Raw genomic sequence first — 22,261 nt, 5'->3', positions numbered from 1 at the left:
GTGAGGAGGTGGAACAGATAAGGGTAGTATCATTGGCATACTGTACTATGGAAGCTAGTTGAGTTGCAGAACTAAAATTGTTTGTGAATATGATAAAGAAAAGAGGACCAAGTATATAACCCTAGGGTATGCCCACAGAGATGGGGAGTAGGGGGGAACGAGAGTTTTTTCATTTTGTGGCCTGTCATCAATGGGAAATATAGCTATGGAACTGACTTAGGGTTGAGGGACTGAGGCCATAGGAGGACATTTTATTAAGTAGTAGCTGGTGGGATACAGTGTCAAAGGCTTTGGGCATATCGATGAAGATGGAAGAAACAAGCTGGCCTTCATTCATGAGGTGATGGATGGTGTTAATGAAAGTTAAGAGGGTGGTGCTGGTACTATGTTTGGGTCTAAAACCATGCTGAGTACTGGAAAGGAGGTTATTGTTTAGGAAGTAGTTAATGAGTTGGTTGTGGATAGATTTTTCTAGGATTTTTGTAGGGGGGGAAAGGGTGGCTATGGGGCGATAGTTAGTTAGTTCTTTGGAGGGACCACCTTTGTGGAGGGGTATAATATGAGATGTTTTCCAAACATGGAACATATTGTTCTTTAATAGAGTGATTAATCATGATTGAAATGGGATAAGCAATAGACGGTGTGGCGAGTTTTAGGAATTCATTTGGGAGTTTGTCAGCAGCTATGCAGCAAAGTTTAACTTTAGTTAAGAGGGTCTTTATATAATTAGTTTGTATGGGTGAGAAGGAGAAGGAGTTGTGAATATCTGGGGCAGGAGTGGGGAGAGAGAGCGGTTGGGAGGGTTGGTTATCCAGTAGGGGGGTTTGGTGTTGATGAAGTGGGTGTTGAATTGTACTGAGATGGGGTCTGAATTGTTTGTGGTGGCTGTGGATGGGGTGGAGGTACTACCAGGGTTAATGAGCTGGTTATTGGATTGCCAGAATTTTTGGGGGTTGTATAGGTGTTTCTGTTGGCAGGAAAGGAAGTATGATTGTTTGTCTTTTCTGATCTGTTTCTTTGTTAGGTTTCTTAGTTGATGATAAGTTAAAATGTCAGTTTTGTCTCTGGAAGTATGGTATGCTGACCAAGCTTTATCTCTATGCTTCATTAGTAGTTTGGCATCTTTGGTTATCCACAGGAGTGGCTTAGATTTAGTATGCATTTTTCTAGTAGGGGCAAGAGTTTTGAGGGTTGTAAGGTGTTGTTAAAGTACTGGACTGTAGCATCTAACTCTAGCTGTTTAAGTGGTATCCAGTCACATTGTTGGAGTATGAGGTTAAAATTAGTGGGGGAGAAGTTTTTCTTTGTAATGATGTATTTATAAATGATGTTGCTTTCTGTATGCACACGCTTTCTGTATAGAAAGGTGGAAGAGTGATCACTGAGAGAGTCAGGTAGGCACCAGGCTAGGTAACTTAGGTTAGGTTTGTTAGTTAGGATCCAGTCTAATGCTGACTGCTTGTTGGTGTGTTTGTCTGTGTGGGGTTGGGCAGGTTATTGTTTGGGTGAAGTTGAAAAGATTTATAAAAGATTTATAAAATTGGATGGGTTATTTACTGTGCAGGTTTGCCAATCCAGGTTAAAGTCACCAAGCACAATAGCTTTTTGCATGAATTTGGTAGTAGCCCAGTGAAGAAGATTTTTTATGCTGGGAAGGTTATTGACAAGTGGAAGATAGGTGGCTATGATAATTATGGCTTTGTTTTGGCGATTTCAAGGCAGGTAGCCAGTATTTCAGAGCTGGGTAGATCAAGGGGGGGGGGGGGGTGCTGGAAAATTGTACGACTTTGAGGGTTCTTTAAACATAGCAGCAACACCACTCCACATTTGCTAACTCTGTCTTGTCTTATAATGTTATAGCTAGTGGTAATAATTTCCCTGCCTTTAATATGGGGTTTTAGACAGGTTTCTGTCATCACAGCTATATCTAGTGAGTAGGTGGCTAGGGCAGTGTGGAATTTGCTGATTTTATTTATGATGTTACGGAGGTTGAGATTTAGAATAAGCAGATCAGAATTAGAAGTTTTGTGAAGGGGGGGTAGGGATGAGCATGTGTGCTATATTGGGCATAGGTTGTAAGTCTGGGATAAGATAGTAGACGTAGTGTTGATGCCATTGGGACCTGGGCTGGGATGGATGTCAGCCTGTAGTTTTATTTGTGCAATGAAGTGTAGTAGGAGAAGTCTCAGTTTGATTGTTAGTTTGTGGTATTTGGTGGGTGGGGAACTAGGTTGGTGGGTGTGTAAGAGTTTGAGACGTGAGAGGAGATTGATTGTGTGATTAAAGAGTTGTGGGTTAATGTTAATATATGCATTGGATTGTGAGTGGAGTGTGGATAGAGGAAATGTTGGTGAGTGTAGATGTTTGAGTTGGTATGAATGGGGGGAGGTGGGAGTGTAGGTGAGGTAAAGAAAGTGGAGAAGCAGAGTATTTGTAAGAATGGAGAAGAGGAAGTGCATGGTTTGTGAGAGGGGGGATGTGTATAGACAAATGAGATGAGAGGGGTGGAGTGGGTATGTGGGGATAGTGAGGATTCTGGGAATGTGAGTGAGGATTGGCTGTGGAGTGTAGGGGTGTGGTTAGGTATAAATGTAATGAAAGTGGGGGGTGGGTGGGAATGGGGGTAGGGTAGGGGAGCGGAGTGAGCCTGAGCATAACGAAGGCAAATAGAGCAGGTTAGTGCAGGTATTCAAGAGCTGGTGGTGATGAAAAAAAAATCTCCTATGCCAGAAAATGCAACAAGCCTGCTGAGGAGTATGCAGGCAATGTATTTGAACCAGCTGACAAAGGGCTTTTACTCATTAAACCACTATTAAAAACAAAACTAGGAGAGGGCTGAAGTACCTGAAAGTAGGAGGGAAGAAAGAAACGGGCAGGGAAAGACCCTAAAAAACAAGGGTCGCAACATGGGACAGTTAGAGGCAATGGAACATAAAGCAAGGACTTAGAGACAGGGGTAGGGACAGAAAGCAGTTAGTAGGCCTTAATAGCTTGGGGGTACTGGCAACTGCTATTCCAGGTAGCATGCTCCCTCACAGTTAATATAAGGAGAAACATAGAGTGGTCATGAAAATTAACTGTACTGGTTTAGGCAAGTGTTTAAATTAGACACATACTTAGTTACAATTAGAGATGAAGGGATTTCTGTTATTTTCTATTCGGTAGAGAGTGGCATCAGTCTTGCGAGGGACCCAAATGCAGTGTAAAAGAGCAGGATTGACAGCAGGAAATGTTTAGTTAAATGTCTAGGGAGATAAAAAAAAACACAATATTAGTTGCTAAAAAACACCACTGGGGTGAAATTAATATTTGGCAAAACTACAGTACCGTACTTGATAAGTATACCTGTAAAGTGTACTAGCATATGGCAACTGTAACAATGTTCAAACACAGCAGTTGCTATAAGGTTATAAGCTCCTGGAAAGGTATGAGGCACAAGGTCTAGATGTAATGCTTGTTAACAGAGGGGTAAAAGGATTGGGTGAGTGAAAGTATGGACAGCATGGCAGGAAAATATATAAAAATATCCTGTAGAAATAGTTATTTATCATGGCAGTTAACATCTAAAATCAAAAGAGTCAATTTCAGTTTGCAACCCTTGTACAAAACAACATCTAAAATCAAAAGAATCATTTTCAGTTTGCAACCCTTGTACAAAGCATAAAAGCTGTTATTTACTACAACCCAAGCTTAGCACCAGCTGAGGTGGCTAATTTAAACAGGTAGTAGCATAATGAGTAACAAGATGTTTCTGCTGGTGTGCTGAAATGCAGCACAAGAATGTATCCCTAATTCTTATGGTTATACAGGCAAATAAGGTGCATGCAGTCTAACTAGACATACAAACATGCATTGTTAGTAGCATAGTAGTATAGTATAGTAGAACAGTATAGTAATATAGTATTTATATCTGTAATGTTAAGGAAAAAAAAGAGGTGAAATACATTATGTCTTCTCCTTCTAGATGATGATTAGGCACATTGGCACAGTGGATAGTGTTGTTGCCTTACATCAGGAGGTTATCTGGTTCAATGTTGAGCTGGGGGGGCCTTCTGTGTAGAGTCTGCATGTCCTCCCTTTATTTGCATGTATTTACTATGGGTGCTCTGGTTTTCTCCTACATTCCAAAGACATGCAGAAGGTAAACTGGCCTTAGGCATGGGTGTGTGGTATGGAAGAACATCAATGGTGGGGCTAGCCACTTGGTGGTGTGAAACCTGGCTCTAGATGATTGAAACTGTTGAAGTGACACCCTGGGCCCATGTGCAAAAATGGGAAAGGGGTTGTAGACGGATGAGATCAATTATAATAGGCATCAGCAGGGTAGGAGAACAGCTAGACCGGTTGAAGCCACTAGTAAATATAAAATAGTGAACAGTATTCTGTATTTAAAAGATTTCATTTTTATATCTTTCTATCTATAAAGGATGGAAACTGAAGCACTACAATGCATTAAGTGCATTACTGCAACCAAATGTAAAAGATATGCCAGTATATAAATGCAGTATTCTGTGTGAATTTCTTCTGTGTATTTTCTCTTTTGTCCCTTCTTTTTCCTCTGTTTTTTTTCAGTTATACATTTCTTTTCACCTTTTTTATTTTCTTTTTCTCCCAGATATGTTCATTTATTTTTATATATTCAAATTTGTCTGGAGCAGCCCAGGCACGTGCCTTTGAGGATAGGAAGCATTCATCCTCTATTCATCGAGAAATGTCCTTGCAGGGTCAGGGCAATAGCACTGATGCTGCAGGCACCTTGGAATGTGGCAGCCTGGCAAGCCTCACTGAACAGGGACTTTGGGACTTGGTTCAGGATGTCCTGGAGCAGGTCTTGGAGAGTTGGCTTTAGCTAATTGAAGCCTTTCTTCAATGGGTTGAAGACTTGCTGCCCCATTTGGTGCCAACCACAGCACCATCATAGGCCCCTACTCCCCTCAACATTGGGGTCCTCCACTGCAATACCATCTGGCAGTGGAAATATTTAATGCTCTGTAGACTGGGGACTCTGGCTGGCACCACCTGTCATCACCCCATCTTCCCTTATCCTTTCTCCTACATCTATTACCTACTTCCCACCCACACCAGCTTTTTATATGAACAAATGTGAAAAAAATAGAGGTTCTATCCTCTGCCAAAAATAGAGTACATATTCTCTCCCACTTCCTCCAGCATAATCCTCTTGATGTGTTTCTTCTGAGTTTTGCTATTTGTATTGTCTTCCCTCATGCATGCTGTTACAGTGCTATATTTTATGTAAAGTTTAATGGCCCCATGCATGCTGTTACAGTGCTATATTTTGCATAAAGGATAGTGGCCTCATGCATGCTGTTACAGTGCTGTATTTTACATAAAGGATAGTGGCCTCATGCATGCTGTTACAGTGCTGTATTTTACATAAAGGATAGTGGCCCCATGCATGCTGTAACTGTGCTATATTTTACATAAAGGATTGTGGCCCCATGCATGCTGTTACAATGCTGTATTTCACATAAAGGATAGCGGCCTCATGCATGCTGTTACAGTGCTGTATTTTACATAAAGTACAGTGGCCCCATGCATGCTGTTACAGTGCTATATTTTATGTAAAGTTTAATGGCCCCATGCATGCTGTTACAGTGCTATATTTTATGTTATGTTTAGTGGCCCCATGCATGCTGTTACAATGCTATATTTTACATAAAGGATAGTGGCCTGTCTATTTTTTGCCTGTTTCCCTCATTTCTGTTCGATTGCAGAGGTTGAGCTTCAGCCATCCCTGTGTTCCTAGGCTTTTCCTTAGCCACCAGTTTTAAATTTTCTATTTTATGTGAGGTTTGTTGCTTATTTTTGGCATTCACTCTATTTTCAATCCCCTTATTTCTTTTCTTTTGTATTTTCTTGCTGACGTAGCATCATTCTAGCTCTACCCCATACTGGAAGTCTCCTTGATAGGATAATTTTAGAACATCCCTGATCTTGCTTTTGACCAGTCCACCACATTATTTGTCACTTGCTGACAGAGTTAGTGCTAGGCTGGTTTAGACAGGGTCATCTTTTTGTTTATCTATTAGTTGGTAGCCACTGATGCCTTATATGCACTGTACCTGAAATTTTTTGAGATGATTCCAGCTGTGCCTTGGTAATCGCCTATGATTCATATGACTGGAGCAGAACAGGGATGATTACTGCATTGTAGATTCTCATTCTAGCCTGACATACATCTGATTGCAGGTCAAAAGCTTATGGCAAAACTTTGAAAAGAAGGCAGATGCCAGGTTGATGATGTTACTGATATATTGGGACTCCTGTAATGATGTGCTTCATATTTTTCTACCACAGTGTAGGAAGAAGTTGACACTTTCTAGGGGGTACACCTCTGAGTATCAGTTTGTGAGGTTTGAATGCCATAAGCTTGAGTCACGGTCATTTAATTTGGTGATCCAGTTTGGAGGCAAACATATGCAATAATCTCTTGGCATTCTGAGTATTTAAACTTTACTATGTTTTTAACCTTACTTTAATTTTTTCAACTTCCTTTCTCATCTTTTCTGTATATTTCAGACTCACAAGCATAAAGTGAAACATTTCATTGCAAACTTTATGCAATGTTTTTTGCACAGACAGTAAATGCACCTTTTCTGTATTGTGTATTATTCTAGTGTTAACAATCTCTTCATCTGAATGAATTATGTTTTCTATTATTTAGTGTGCCCTTGTTTCCTGCCACTATAGAAACATATTCTGATCTAATTTAGTCCCTAACCTTTTGCATGGTGTCATGCCCAATGACTTGCAAAAGCAGTACTTCTGGCATCTTACTGGTTAACTGTTCTTGTCTAATAATAGCTTTGCTGGAGTTGTGTGTCATAGCTATTCTGCCTTGGGCCTCTTTCCTTAAGAGCTCCCAGATATTTCAAAATGTTTTCTTTTGGTGATTCTATGCTTTTACTAAAGGCTGGTGTCAGGCTGACAGAGTAATAGGTTTAGTCATGTATTGTAGCTACATTTTTGTTCAGGGAAATTTACTACCCAAGCATCTACACTTTTCAGGAACATTATCCTGCATCTTGTCCAACTTTGTTTGAGTATTCAGTTGGGTATAGTGCCAGATTGCATACAGTTGTCTAAGATTTCTCGGGTGAGCTAAGCTTTGATATTATTTTAATGATTTGACTTATTATACAATTATTATTCATTTTCTACATGTTTCAGCTTCAAACTGAGTTCTTTTGTGCCTTTCTCATTTCCTTATATCCCCTACATGTAATGTTTCCTATTATCCATGATAGCAACACATTTGAGAGCCATAATGGTTTTATCCTTCTTCCAGTAATATGCATGTTTCAATTGATACATTGCTGTTCCAGTGATGACACTTTTAAGGCACCCATAAGGATTTTTCACAAAACATTAATGTGTGGTTTCATGGGATCATATGATGTACTATCCTGCTTTGTAAATTCAAAAATCTTTACTTTTGATTGGGTGGATAAAGTAACTGAAATGACTGTAAGTGACACCCTTTAGTTATTTCTTGTAACCAAATGACCACCCTGATCTGAGGTATTTTGTCCCTCACCATTTGAGACTATAAGGAAAAAGATGTATTTCATCAAATAGGCTTTGAAGCCACCTGTTTGACATATAAGCCTTCTAAGGAATTAAGATCTAACCTACACAATATGTTTCAGTAAAGTCTATCATACTGAAGTCTTCCATCGCCAACATCTGTCCTTATAAGGTTATTCTAAGGATAACTTATATTTTATTTTATATTTTTGCTTCCCATGAGGAACATTTCAGTGTGCAGTCTTTTGTCTATATCTACATTGTAAAACACTTCCCTTCTCCCATCCTTGTCTATTCACTGGATTTATTGCTTTAATCTTTGACCTCATATAGAGGCATAAGTTCTCTACTTATTTTATCTATCACTCCAAACATGTGTCTGTGACTGCTACAATATCAATAAATTATTCTTCCATCAAGGCAACTACCGCAAACAGATTTTGGCCTAGATTAACATAATCTGTACTCATTAATTTCTATATGTTTCCATATCATTTTTCCACTGGCTTCATCATCTATCTACATACTACTTTTGTATTGTATTCCAATTTGCATCAACTTTCTTATAACTTTTTCCCACTAATGAAGTATTGGTAATAAAAATGTCTTCATTTTTGAGATTAGTGAAGAATTCCAATATGTCACATCCTGACTAGTTTAAACATTATTTAATCCAGAAATCGGACTACCCAAAGACACACCATTGCACCAGCATACAACTGAATTTCTCCAATGACTTACAACCTTCCAGTGAAACTCAGACATGTTTAGTGACTCACTGAACCCTAGAATCTTCAATATCCACTCATGTCTGATGATTGATGGCTATGGATAAAAACTTGGTCCAGTCATATATGCTGTTTTTGTGCTTGAACTCTGAACACTGTGGATTATTTCATTTGACCTGCTTATCAGTTTGGGCATTGTCTGGCTATTTCAGTCTTTTGTTGGAGCTTGTAGCTTTGAAGTACTGAGGTCCTATTTCTGCAAAGCGTAGTGATTTTTTTATCCATTTTAGCAGATTTGACTTTACACTTTTACTAGTCCAATAGAGGTATTGAAGGATGCTTCAGGCTTAATTCTAAAGGTGATTAGTTTTTTGTCCAATTTGATCAGGGAGGAGGTTACAATTGGTGGGAGCAGAGCTACCTCATATTGGTGTTTGTATTAATGCGCAAGGACTCCATACTTTTTAGGTAGGAGGTATGAGCTGGCAGGGATAGAGATGGGGTGCTGTAGTTAGATATGATCTGATAAGGAGTTTTATTTATAGTAAGCTGGATGAGAAGGAGTTCCTTTGTTATCTTGTCTAATGAGTCTGGATGTAAGATTTTTTAAGAATATAGAAACAGTTCCTGTTTTTATTCCCTTTGTCTAATGGAGTGGGCCTGTATGAGTGATGGACATTGAAGCCCTGATGGAGTGCTTTTAATGGTCTTGAATCAGGTTTCTGTGATAATGCATTTATCAACATGTTTCAGGTTAAATATTGATTGTGGGGTGTGGAAATTTTTGTTAAGGCTTCTAACATTAAGCTGCAATAACTCATCATTTTCCATATCCTGCTTAGTTATATTCGATGGTTTAGAAGAATGACATTACATAAAACAGACTCTATGGAAGTGGACAAGACTTCAGCCAATATACGGAAGCCTTGCGAGGAGAGGTACAGGCCATGCCTGGCAATTAGGGTGGTCTACCATCTCTTCCCAGGTTGACATATATTGTACCACCTTTGAATGACAGAGAAGCTAAGCCAGATGTTGGAAGTCAAGTATATTATGTTTGTATTACACCATCCATCTTGGTGATGGCAGAATACTGCCCAAGACTAGGTCCATACCTGCTTCAACCCATATTCTGAGAGTTCCATCATGTCTCTCTTCATATAGTATATAGAGGCATGACTCATGTCATTTATATCTGCATGTATAATGGCTGTGTCATATATGTGTGTGTGGCAAGAGGACACAAGTGCTTTCATGATGTGGTGAATCCTGGTACCTGATAGGCAAGTAGCACTGACACTTTCCTTGCGCAACCAGGAGGGTGGTGCATCAGTGCTTCTTACAATGGAGTCACCTAGAAGTAGGATAATGGATTATGGGGTCTTAACTTGAGACAATAAGACTCTTGTATGTATGTCTTACGCTAGGTGCTGCCTGTGTTATGTGTTTGTGAGTTTAGTGAAGAGACCTGTTTCTTAGGTCTCATTTGGGAGGCCTTTGTGGTTTGGGAAGTTTGCTTTTAAGATTCTCAGCTTTTATAGATTTATGTTCTTGCTCAGAGCTATGTGTGACTGGCTTAGAGTGGTGCTGTGTTTTACTGGCAACCTGCTTGTTAATCATAATGGATACATGTGTTTCCTCCATTAACATCATCTCTCACACATTGTGTCAGCTTGTTGAAGTGGTATGTGGATGTCAGTAATCACGAGACAATTGCTACATTGTCCCAGGATGCCCATTTCAACCTCTGGCTACATAGAGGGAGTGGAAAAGTGAAAATCCATGGTTCTAGCTGCTTACCAATATGGAGGGGCAGACACTCTAATTGGCTCTAGGCGTGAGTGCGTACATGTGTGTGCCTTTTGTAGAAGGTTGGGTGCCGGGCTGGCAATTCAACACCGTAAAACTCCACTGCCAATCAAGAGCGGACAGGTGATTCAGTGTGGCAACCCCTAACTGGGAAAAGTCAAAAAAAGAAGAAGAACTGTCTAAGAGGTTATGAGTTGAATACTGAAGTGTTATCTGTCTAAAATGAACAAGCTAAATCTAGTCTGAAATGAATGACCTAAGTCTACACATGAAGAGAAACTGACCTATTTGTGCAAACTAGAGACAATTTGTACAACTACTGATAATTAAATACACTAGGAACTTGTGCAGTAGGTTATACTCAGACAGCTTAAGTTTTAAATGCCTGCTTTTTACAATGTACCATAAAATGTGACTACATAGTGAGCTGTACACACAAATGGAGGTGACTTATGACAATGCAGGAAAGATAAAAATATTCAAACAAGCCCTTTGGCCAATAGAAACATAACACATTTCAAGGGTCTACAGCAGAGGGCTAGAAATGGTTATTTCTCCAGTATCAACCAAGGCACATTTTTAATCAGATTGCTAATACATTCCAAAACAGGTGCACAGCTATCACAGTAATTCAGTAAGAACAGAGAATGCATTTATACCAGGTATTTCAAGGCTGATGTTTAAATCAAATCCAGTAAAAAATATGTCACAATCAGTAGTGTGGTTGCTTATCAGGTAGCAGCTCTGAGCAAATGAACACAAGACTGAGCAAATATGGGAAACTTTTAACACTGCACAAAAATTAAAAATATTCCAATGAGAACCCCAGACATGTAGACAACATAGTATATAATTACAATGCATTTCTGTCTCAGGTGTCTTGTCCTGACAGGAGCAATGATGCTCAGCTTGTTATCCCATGCAGCTAGTTCTGCGATCTTCACGATTTATTCCGAGTTTGTTATCCTGATGATTTATTTCCAGTTTAATTATCTATGGTTCAAACAAGACATTTAGTCTCCCACTCTAAATCTCTACTCTAAGAAGGCCGACCCTCAGTATAAACTTTTTTCTATGTGGTCCAATAGCACTCTACAGTAGTTTTCACATTAATGAATTCCAACATTTTATGATCTTTACCTTTACTGTGTCTATAAATAACAAGTCTATCCCATGACAGATTATACATTTTCGGTTGATGGTACAACTGGAAAGATACATCTCTGTTCCATCATCCCATCTCTACATTTTGTACATTTCTGATTCTTAGCAAATTCTGGGATAATAATCATAGCGTTTCATGTACCTTGGTCAGGGGTGCAGTCCTTAAATCCTTCACAGTTATGGAGATATGAGGTCTTCTTTCTTTACATACAGATATGTTGGTAGATGGAGTGAAACCTCTTCCTGCAGAATATCTTAGAAGATTGACAATGATTGCGTTATACTTCTGTTTTTGACTAAATTCCTGATCTGACTGAATACTGACAATTGCTTACTTTTAGGTTTCTGTTTTAAAAGCTTGTTATGCTTTTTTATTTATTCAATTGCAAATGTTTTGAGCTATACTTCAAGATTACACTATTTAGTTTGCCAGCTGTGGCTATGCTGGATGATTTAGAATCTTCTTTTTTTTTTAAATATTTTATTCATTTCCAAAAACAAGAAAACATGAATGCAGTTTATTTATGACAATGAAGTATTTACAAATTATTTAAAAAGGTAGGCTAAAACCTCTAAACAGATATCAAACATTAAAACCAAAATAAAGTATTTACAAGGGTGTCTATTGTTGACATATAATTGACTTTCTATACAATTGTTTCCTGATTATAATCTGCTGCAGTCATTATTCTCCAGTATTTCAGTTACTTTTTGCCATGCTACGTATAATGATGTAGTTCTTTCAGTTCTTCCTTTAATAGTGTTCATTTCCAATTGCGATATTGCTGACACCATATTCATGAATTGCTTAAAAGTTGGAGAAGCTTTGGATTTCCAGTTTGATGTAATGTTCTTCCTTGCAATAGCTAGGAGAGTGCATAAGATTACATATTTTGTTCTTGGCACACAGTCGGGTACAGGTGCATTAAACAAAATAATAGATTTGGAAATCTGGAATTTATCATTGAATACCATTTGCAGAAAATAATTTATTTTATCCCAATATGGTTTAATCAAATGGCATTCGTAGAACATATGTTGCCAGTCTGCTTTTATTGATAAATCACATCTCCAGCAGCCAATATTTTTCTTAAACATAAGTTCTATTTTATGAGGGGTTACATAAGATCTGTGTATGAATTGCCATGTAAAAAGTCTCCAATGTAATGAAAGTGATGTCTGCTTTGGAGAGAGAAGAATTAGTTTTTATCTCTGTCATTTGGCACATGTCCATTAACTGTATAATAATTCCATATTTTGTCATTATTATGCATTTTTATATTTTGTTTGTTTTATAAATAGATGATAAGTATCCCTTTCCAGTAATGGGTTGATTTGTTAGTAATATTATATGTTCTATAAGGTTAGGAACATTTTGTCTTATTGATGGTTGCATTGTTTCTTGTTTGCTTAATATATACTGTCTTAATTCTTGTACATGTAACCACAAACTATCTTCCATATTTAATTTCTGTTTAATCTGGTCTATTGTCAGAGGTTTTCCAAAGTTTAGCAATTGATGCCAATATATTAATCCCTTTTCTTTAAGCATGTTGACTACTTCCATATTAAATGTTATTATATTACCTTGTGTGTACGCTACTGGATATAAAAGAAATGACCATGCTTTAATATCAGGATTGCTATTAATAAGATTTTGGAAAATTTTTAATGTATAAGTAATGTATTTGGAATTTATATTTTTATTCTTATGTATCATCATTTATTCCTTCATCAGCCATAGAAAATTGTTTGGTATGAAATCTGTATACTTATTTGCTACTACCAATCCTGATTTTAACCAAATTCTCTCATGAACTAGTTTCCATTTTGATGTATATTTTGTATTTAGCCATAATGATATTGTTTTAATAATGGATGAATGCAAATATATTTCTATGTCTGGTAAACCTATGCCACCTATATCCCAATCATCTAGATGATACTTCATAGCTATCCTTGATTTTTTTGGATACCATAGGAATCTTACCATTAAATCATTTAATTGTTTTAGGTGCAATTTAGCTGGTGGCAAAGAACAAGCTTGTATGACATAAAGAATTTTTGGAAATATGATCATTTTAATTATATAAAGCCTTTCTTCCATTGAAAAGAAGAATTTATTCCATCTTTGTATTAGATTTTTAATATTATTTAAGGTCTCTTTATAATTTGTTTCAATTGTGGTATCTAGGTTGTTAGTTATTATAATTCCCAATTATTTAATTATATTATTGGTAGAGATATATTTATGGTATTTTTTATTTAGATATTTTTTATTAGTATTTATAAGCAATACATTTGTTTTGTTCTCATTAAATTTAAGACTTGAAAAGTTTTGAAAGTTTTGAATTGAGTCCCATAATGCTTTTAAACTGCTATTATTATTTTTTAAGGTAATTAAAATATCAGCAAAAAGTTGAATTTTAAGCTGTAGGCTGTTGTCTAGTTGTATTCCTTCAATATTTTTATCCATACGTATATTATTTGCTAAGGGTTCAATGACTAGCAAACAATAACGGAGAAAGAGGGCAGCCTTGTTTTGTGCCCTTAGTTATTTTAATAGATTTAGACAGACAAGATCCCAGTTTTATATAAGCCAATGATTTTTCATATAATGATTTTATTAACAAAGTGAAGTTGTTTGAGAAGCCATATTCTTCTAAAACTAACCACAGATAATCCCAGTTCACTGAATCAAATGCGCTATTTATGTCTAAGCTAATAACATTCATTTTGTTTTTTGTGACATTTATATAATCAAGGAAAGAATTCTTTTAATGTTGTCATAAGTGTTCCTATCTTTTATAAAACCTGTTTGATACTCCTCTATCAAGAGTGGTAGTAATTGTTTTATTTGAGCAGCATGTATTGCCATAAAAATTGTATAATCTATATTAAGAAGTGAAATGGGTCTGTATGATGAACATTCACTGGGATCTTTATTTTGTTTCAGAATTGGTGATATTAATGTGTACTTCCAAGAAGGAGGGATGTCTTTACCATTTTTAACTGATGCAAAGACATTCAATAACAACAGCAAAGCCTCATTTGATAGTAATTTAAACATTTCTGGGGTGATATTATCTATACCTGGAGCTTTGTTGAATTTTAGCTTATTTACTTCAGCTTTAAGTTCTGTCATTGTTATTTGTTTATCTATTAGTTGTACCTGCTCCTCTAATAACCTAACTTTAACATTGTTTTTGAGAAAAGCTTTCAATGCTGAATGTGTTTCTGTTTTCACATTTTGATTATTAAGTTTATGAAAAAAATAGCCTAAAAGCTTCTAGTATTCCTTCTAAATCAGATACTTTCTTTTTGGTTTCTATATTATGTATTTCCTTGATTTGATTTGTTTTAATAATCTTTTTAGTCCTATTTGCTATTCTTCATTGGTTTTTAGGGTTCATTGAATAGTAACATAGTTTAATTTTTTTCTAAATTGATCATTGTTTTGTGGTGTAGCGTCTCTGAGTATTTTTTATTAGTATCTTCTAGTTATTTTATTAAGTTGGTGTTTCCATTTTGAATATCAAGCTTTAAATTATCTACTTTTGACTGTAATTCCATTAATTCCTTATTCCACTGTTTTTGTTTATTTTTATACCATCCCATCGCTCTTCCATATAGGTCTGCTTTCAATGCATCCCATATATATATATTTCAGATACATCTTTTGTAAGATTGATATCTAGGAATGTTTGTGTCTCTTTAATATAAAATTCCTTAAAATCTTTGAGATTTGTTATGTAAGATGGTATTCTTGTTACTGATATCCTTCTCTTGAAACATAAGTCTATCTCAAACATTATGATGTTATGGTCCGAAAATGGACATGAAATTGTCTTGACTTTATTTAATTTAGAGGTTAAATCCTTTGTTATGTACACTCTATCTATTCTAGAGTATGTATTATGTCTATGGGGAAAATGTGTAAAGAATAGTGAATCTGGGATAGCATACTCATTTATGTCAACTATAATAAAAGTTTCAACAAACTCAGATAACAACTTTGTTAAAGGTGATCTCTTACATGTAGTTTTAGTATTTGTGTTAGTTTCTTTTATAATGCAATTGAAATCTCCAGCTATGATTAAATTGCCTTTGGTATATTGTACAATGTCTTCTAAGTGTTGTTTGGCCACTCTAACACCTAGTCCTGGTATCCAATAAATATTCACTAATGTATATACCATTTCATTGATAGATATTGTCACTAGACAAAACATTCCTGAGTTGTCATGGAACGTGTTTATGATTTTAAGCATTAAAGTAGTGTTTTTCCACAAAATTGCTACTCCCCTTCACTTCTGATTATAGGTGGAACTTACTAGTATTGTATAATTTTTATTGTTTATTTTATTTATGTCTTCCTGTGTAAGGTGTGTTTCCTGTAAAAATGTGAGTTGCGCTTCACATAGCTTTAAATATCTATAAAGACTTCCCCTTTTGCAGCTATTATTTAAACCATTTACATTAAGAGATATACATTTTGCAATTGGATTTATATTAGCTTTGCTTTTATCCATATTCATATACTTGTAACAATGTGTAGATGTGTGTACATGAAGAGAATGACTTGTTCTTTCTTCTTCCAACAGTATTACAATAGATTATAGACACCCAATAAAAGTAAATTACAAGATCATAACTGAGAACAATATAAGATAAACAACCACCAAACCCCTCCATGAGAAAAAAACATCTCATCCTTGAATGATCTAATCATTCAAGCGATCTCTCTAAGTCTGCATTTCAGCATCCTCCCCCGGCCCCACCATATGGTAGTTTTATAATGAAAAGTATCTTATATATCTTTTAAATATACATGTATATGTCTTTACTGATTACTTAAATACAGTCTTTATCTATTTTTAATATTTTATAAAACACTAAGGCAACACAACTATACATAGATTTAATACTTAACTATTTGGTTTTGTTTAAATTGTAAAGGAAAATCTTTTATTTTAATATATCTTTTGTGTAGCAATAATGGTTATGCATCTTAAAAATAATATGCTTGCTGTCTATCTCCCTTATAGTGTGAGTGGCATTCATAGGTATCAAATTTATTGTAATGGTCTACCTATATATAAATATATATATATATATATATATATATATATATATATATATATATATATATACATATATATACATATACATACATACACATACACACACACATATATATATATATATATATATATATATATATATATATATATACACATATACATACATACACACATATATGCATACATACATAAAAAAAAAAAAATGTTAAGCATGATATGCATCAGTTAACCATGCCACAAGTTGATTAAATCAGAAAGTATCCGTAACAATGAATATAACGTTACATTTGTATTGTCATTTATCAGTAATCTTATAGTTTTCTTTTAATTCAAAAAGTCATATTTTAGTGGTATGAATGCTACTAATTTGTTTTTGGCATTGGTATTATATAGTTTAAGACTATATTTCTTAGCAATTCCTATATATTTATTAGTGCCACTGGCATATTTCATCGTTAGTGTACCACATATGTCATATGTCAAATAGCAATTCATACTCCTTATGATATTACAGGATTTATCTGCAGCGTTATAACTGTAAGGTTGGAAAATATGAGAAGCAAAGTAGGCTTTAAATATGCTATAACACAATTGTTTGGTACTTATTACTGTCAACTCTTCTACATACACAGGAAAAGATAACCTTATATGACCATCAACCATTTTCCTTCATTTTTCTCTTCATCCTTCTATTCTCCATTTTTAATAAATATTTGTTTCTATTGTGGCTTCTTTAAATTTAGTGAGGGTACTCCATATCATATTATAGATAATATACAACATTCAACAGAGAACATGCCCAATATAGAGACATATTCTCAACACAAGTGGTCCACACCATATATTTATAACACTGCAGTCAGAAATATACTAATGAATATGCAATAACTAGCAGCTTTGCAGCATGTGTGTGTCTCTAACAAGTACATACATATAGGATATTAAAAAGAATAGATAGCACGCTGTTGTTTCATAATCAACAAATGCACACAGCCTGGTATTTACTTTCATAGACAGAAATTAGACCTGTTGCTTATATGCATATCAGGTAATAACAGCAATATGTTAGTAAATGCCTATGCTATTCAAATCATATTTTAATGCTGATTGATATGAGATGTAGCTGACAATGGCTTTAGCATTTGTGATGTTATATAATATATATTCAGTATTATAAGTAAAAGTATGTTGTATGTCTATTTGCAATCTAAGGTTCAAGGCTGATCAATTTAGACATACAAGAATCTTCTGAAGTACATCTCTTGAAAAAAAAGATATATTGAATCTGAACAAGAAATTCTTGTTGTTTTGTTAAAACATGACTTTAAAAATGTATTAAACTTAAGAACAATATAATATAATTAAACGTAAGGATGCAGTGGTGGTAATACTAATAGAGGGAAAGAATGGGATGACCAGTCCAGGCAAATATTTGAAATGTCAGGACACACTTAACAGCAAGACTGAATGGCTGAAAAATGTAATCACATATACCAAGTCCGAGGTGGCAGTTTCTCAGAGCATTCCCTTTTCTCCACGGTATGGCAAAAATATATAAATTTAGTGGTGGTGGTGGGGAGGACTTTCACCCCCTATAACAGGGGTGTAAAGGGGTTTCCTCTCCTGCAAAAAGAAGTTTAAAGGAGAAGCGTGATCTTTGACATTCCCTCTTTTCCTGGGTTTTCAGTCATTTTTTCAGCTTGGTCAACACTTGGTATTCTGAGTGTCTACAGTTCAATAGATGGTCATTGTCCACCCTGTGATTTGGTCTGCCCTGCATAGCTCTCAACCTCTTACCACAAGAAATGAGTCAAAAGACAAAAAAAAAAATGCTCAAGGACCTATGACCACAATCATAGAAACTTTTTAACTACCAATGATTCTCAAGCAAACAAGCAAACAAAATATATATATGTAAAATTATCCACGAAAAAAGCAGCAAACAGGCCAGGAACAACCGCCCAGAAGAGCCAACCACTGGATAGGGACAACCAAGGCAGAAATAATGATCTCCAACAACGAACTCCACTAGGAACCTTTTATTTAACGCCACAAAAGTGATAAAACGTTTTCGTCGACAATGCAACTTCATCAGATGGAAACAATCAGTGTGTCCCTGTTTTTTATACACAGCTAAATTGGTAAATTGATAAAAATAATTGAATAATTAGCCACAAAACATTTTTTTAAAAAGGAACCACTTAGCTGCCAAATAAATGTTGAAAAATGTGTTTAAAACAGTATGATGTGTCTTGTAATAAAAGCCAAATAACCACAGTTACAATTTAAATCACGGGCAATGTAAATATGTTAAAACCAATCAATATATTAAGTTACAATAAACAAACAACTATGCATTCATACATTTAATACAAATATTGCACCATCTTACAATAATAAATTATAAAAAATAGAGTTAATAAATATATATATATATATATATATATATATATATATATATATATATATATATATATATATATATATATATATATATTACTGTGGATGGGTCCTGTAAGTATTCACATTTTATACCCATTAAAAGTCAAAAAATGTTAAAAGAATTTTAGGTGTTTTAAATACATAGCCCAGGTTAGATAAAAATATATCAAATCCTACAACTGGTCTGCCCTTAACTTTAGATAGGGCATAATAGAAATAGATTTGTTCAAGCCAGGAGGTTTGTTGGCTTGCAACAAAATCTGCCAATATGTTTCCCTGTGGGATAGTCGTGCTGCCCAATGGCCATCCTTGACACATTTAGTTACTGCTTCCAGCACAAAGAACTTAAAAAATGCAGACTCACATATGACTACATGTCTGTAAAGTGCATTGGTAGTGCATTTTTTCTGTATTTCATAAAGGTGCTCGTAAATACGTCTTTTTAGTTGTCTTTCTGTCTTACCGACATAGAATGCTTGGCAACATGTACAGATGGCCAAATAAACTATGCCAGTAGAGTTACAATTGTAAAAATGGTAGGAACAAATCTTCCTGTTCCTGCTCTCCAGATAAATGTGTTCCTGATTAATAACATGTTTGCACTGAGAGCACCTGTCACAACGGAACGTACCTTTCCTATGATGGTCAATGGTACTGTGATTGGTATTATGTTCCAAAATCCTCTTAATATTAAGACCCCTTCTATATACAAACTTACAGGTCAGGTCTTTTAAATTATTCAAATCGGTAAAATCCACAAAGGATTTCAATTCCTTTTGAATAATATATCTGATGTGTCCCCCATCAAGGCTGTGTTCTGTAACAAACACCTGATTGGAACCAAAAGGGGTAAGAGAACTATAGGTAAAGTCTACATTATTCTCTGTTTTTTTCTTTCCTAATATGGGACTAAATCTGGAATCCCTAGCTGACTGAACCTCTTCCCGTACTGAATTAATCAAAACAATGGGGTATCCCCTGGCTAAAAACAGAGACGTAAGCTTGTCCCCCTCTTTTTGAAAATTCAATTCATCTGAAGTCATGCGGGAAACCCTAACAAATTGACCCTTGAGTATGGACCTCTTCTGAAATTTGGGGTGTGAACTGTTGTAATGTAGGTAACTATTAGAAAAACTTGGTTTCCTATATACACATGAACTGAAGCCATCAACTTCCTTGGACAAGGTAACATCTAGATAATTAACTTGGTCTGTGGATATATTGTATGTAAACTGTAAAAAAGTTGTTGTAGAATGTAAGTAGGTGACAAAATCGTCAATACTATGCCTCAGACCTGTCCAAAAGATGCATATGTCATCCAAGAACCTGGTGTAATGTATCCAATGTTTGGAAAATTCACAATTAAGGACGAATTTGTTCTCCCAAACTGACAAAATCATGTCAGCATAGGTGGGGGCACAATTTGCTCCCATGGAGACACCTGATATCTGCTGGAAATACTCTCCACAAAAGTAGATGTAATTGTTTTTCAGAACCAAACCCAATAATTCAAGAATCAAATGGACATCGTTGTTTGTGACCCCCTTGCACTCCCATAGAGACTCCTCCATCCAGTTCAGGCCTGCCATGTGTGGAATCACAGAAAACAGATCCACCACGTCAATGGTGACAAAAATTAGGTCAGGCCTGTGTAGATCATTGGTTATGCCCCGTAAAAATTGCCAAGAATCCTTAAGTAACTGCTCATGTCTCCCCCATAGCTGTTTTAATTTCCAATCCAAAAATTTGGAAAGATTGTGAGTTTTGGAACCCTGAGCAGCTACTATAGGTTTAAGGGGGGGGGTCATGCACATTTTTGTGGATTTTGGGCACCCCAAAAACAGTAGGTATTCTGGGGTGGGGGTTGTCCAGATATGAATAAAGTTCAAATTCGATAATTTCTTGGTCCAAGAGGTCTTTGACAGCCAAGTCGATTTTTTTGTATGAGATGTGTACCTCATTTAATGAAGCTGTAGTGTATTTTTTGGTGTCCTGTAATAAACTATACATTTTGGCTTCATATAGCATTTGATCCATAATGACAGTACCGCCGCCTTTGTCAGGTTCCATTACTCTGATCGACGGGTTGATACTTAGTTCAGTCAGGAGAGAAGTTTCAGCCTGGTTGAGGTTGGAAACACGTTGGATCTTACTCTTACTACTACGTATCTGTTGTTCAATCCTATTTTCCAAGTTCCTTAATTGTAAGTGTAGTGGGGGATTGTAGATACTTGATTTCCTAAGCATAAGACCCTGCCCCATATTGGTAGACCCAAACAGATTCTGTAAATTCAGTTTACGTATAAAAAGTTTTACGTCCAAGATTGTGTTAACTAGACTACTACCCCTGCTAGGGACAAATTTGAAGCCCTTGGTAAACAGTGAAAACCATGTCTCAGTGATGACGACATTACTGTAGTTGTATATATGATAACCGTTCAAAGTGTGCATAGAATAATCACCAATAACGGTGACCTCAATAAGCCCAGAATTTACCAATCCTGCTTGTTGTTCCTCCTCCACCCTCTGGTTTGCACCCCTCCCACCTGACGAGGGGGTTGAGGTCCCAAAAAATGTTGGTCCGTCTGTTGATTGTATGATTGTTTACGGAGGCGTTCTGATCTCCTGAGTAAAAAATCATCAGTTGCCTCATCAGCAGGATGAAAGGGTGGAGGAGGAGAAAAAGGCTCTTGAACAGGAGACTGAAATTCCTGGACACCTGTAAAATCCCTAGGGGCCTGTGGGGGTAAAAACCCACCCCTAACCTGGGGTGGATTAGGATATTGCCTGCCTTCCTGATATTCCTTAATATCTCTGTTCAACTTCCTGTATTTGCGTTTCAATACAATATCACATTGTTTGTCTATTTGTTTTCTTAAGTCATAGTATTTCTGCTTCTCAACATCAATAGTAAACATTAAGTCAGAGGTTACATTTTCATTCAACCTGGAAATATATTTTTGTAAACCGTTAATTTCAATGTCATTTCTCTTAATAATAGCCTTGACAATGCCAAACCCACATTCATCAAACACTTGGATCAAATCAGTATGGAAATCACTACCAGATACAACATGGTTGGGGTATTTATGAACCCTTAATCCTTTAGGAACAATGTGCTTTTGAAGACATTCTTTCAGATATAGATTGTCAAGTTCAAGAATTTTGTACCTGTATAGAGCATGTTCAAGTTTCCGCATACTGTCAGAAAAGGAAGAAGTCCCCTCTTCATTACTGTCGTTGTGCTCAGCAAACTGAAAATTGGGTTTGCGGTTCACCCATTCATTAAAGGTAGAAGCAGGAGGTATTACAAGTCCCTGGTCTTTAGGGCTGGAAACAATGGGAGCAGCCTCGCCAGAGCCCCAAAGCAACGCTGGAGTGTTGAGGAAATTGGTGGGTTCCGTACCATCTGGTATATTGAAAGAGCGACCCTGTCCATTCGGACCATCCCGTGAAGCAGAAACCACAGACTTCGTAGAAAGCAAC

The sequence above is a fragment of the Protopterus annectens genome, chromosome 3.part0 (genome assembly GCF_019279795.1).
Source record: "Protopterus annectens isolate FY-2018-M chromosome 3.part0, PAN1.0, whole genome shotgun sequence".
In the NCBI taxonomy this organism is placed as follows: Eukaryota; Metazoa; Chordata; order Ceratodontiformes; family Protopteridae; genus Protopterus; species Protopterus annectens.
The sequence above is the reverse complement of the archived record's forward strand: the minus strand, read 5'-3'. Positions refer to the sequence as shown.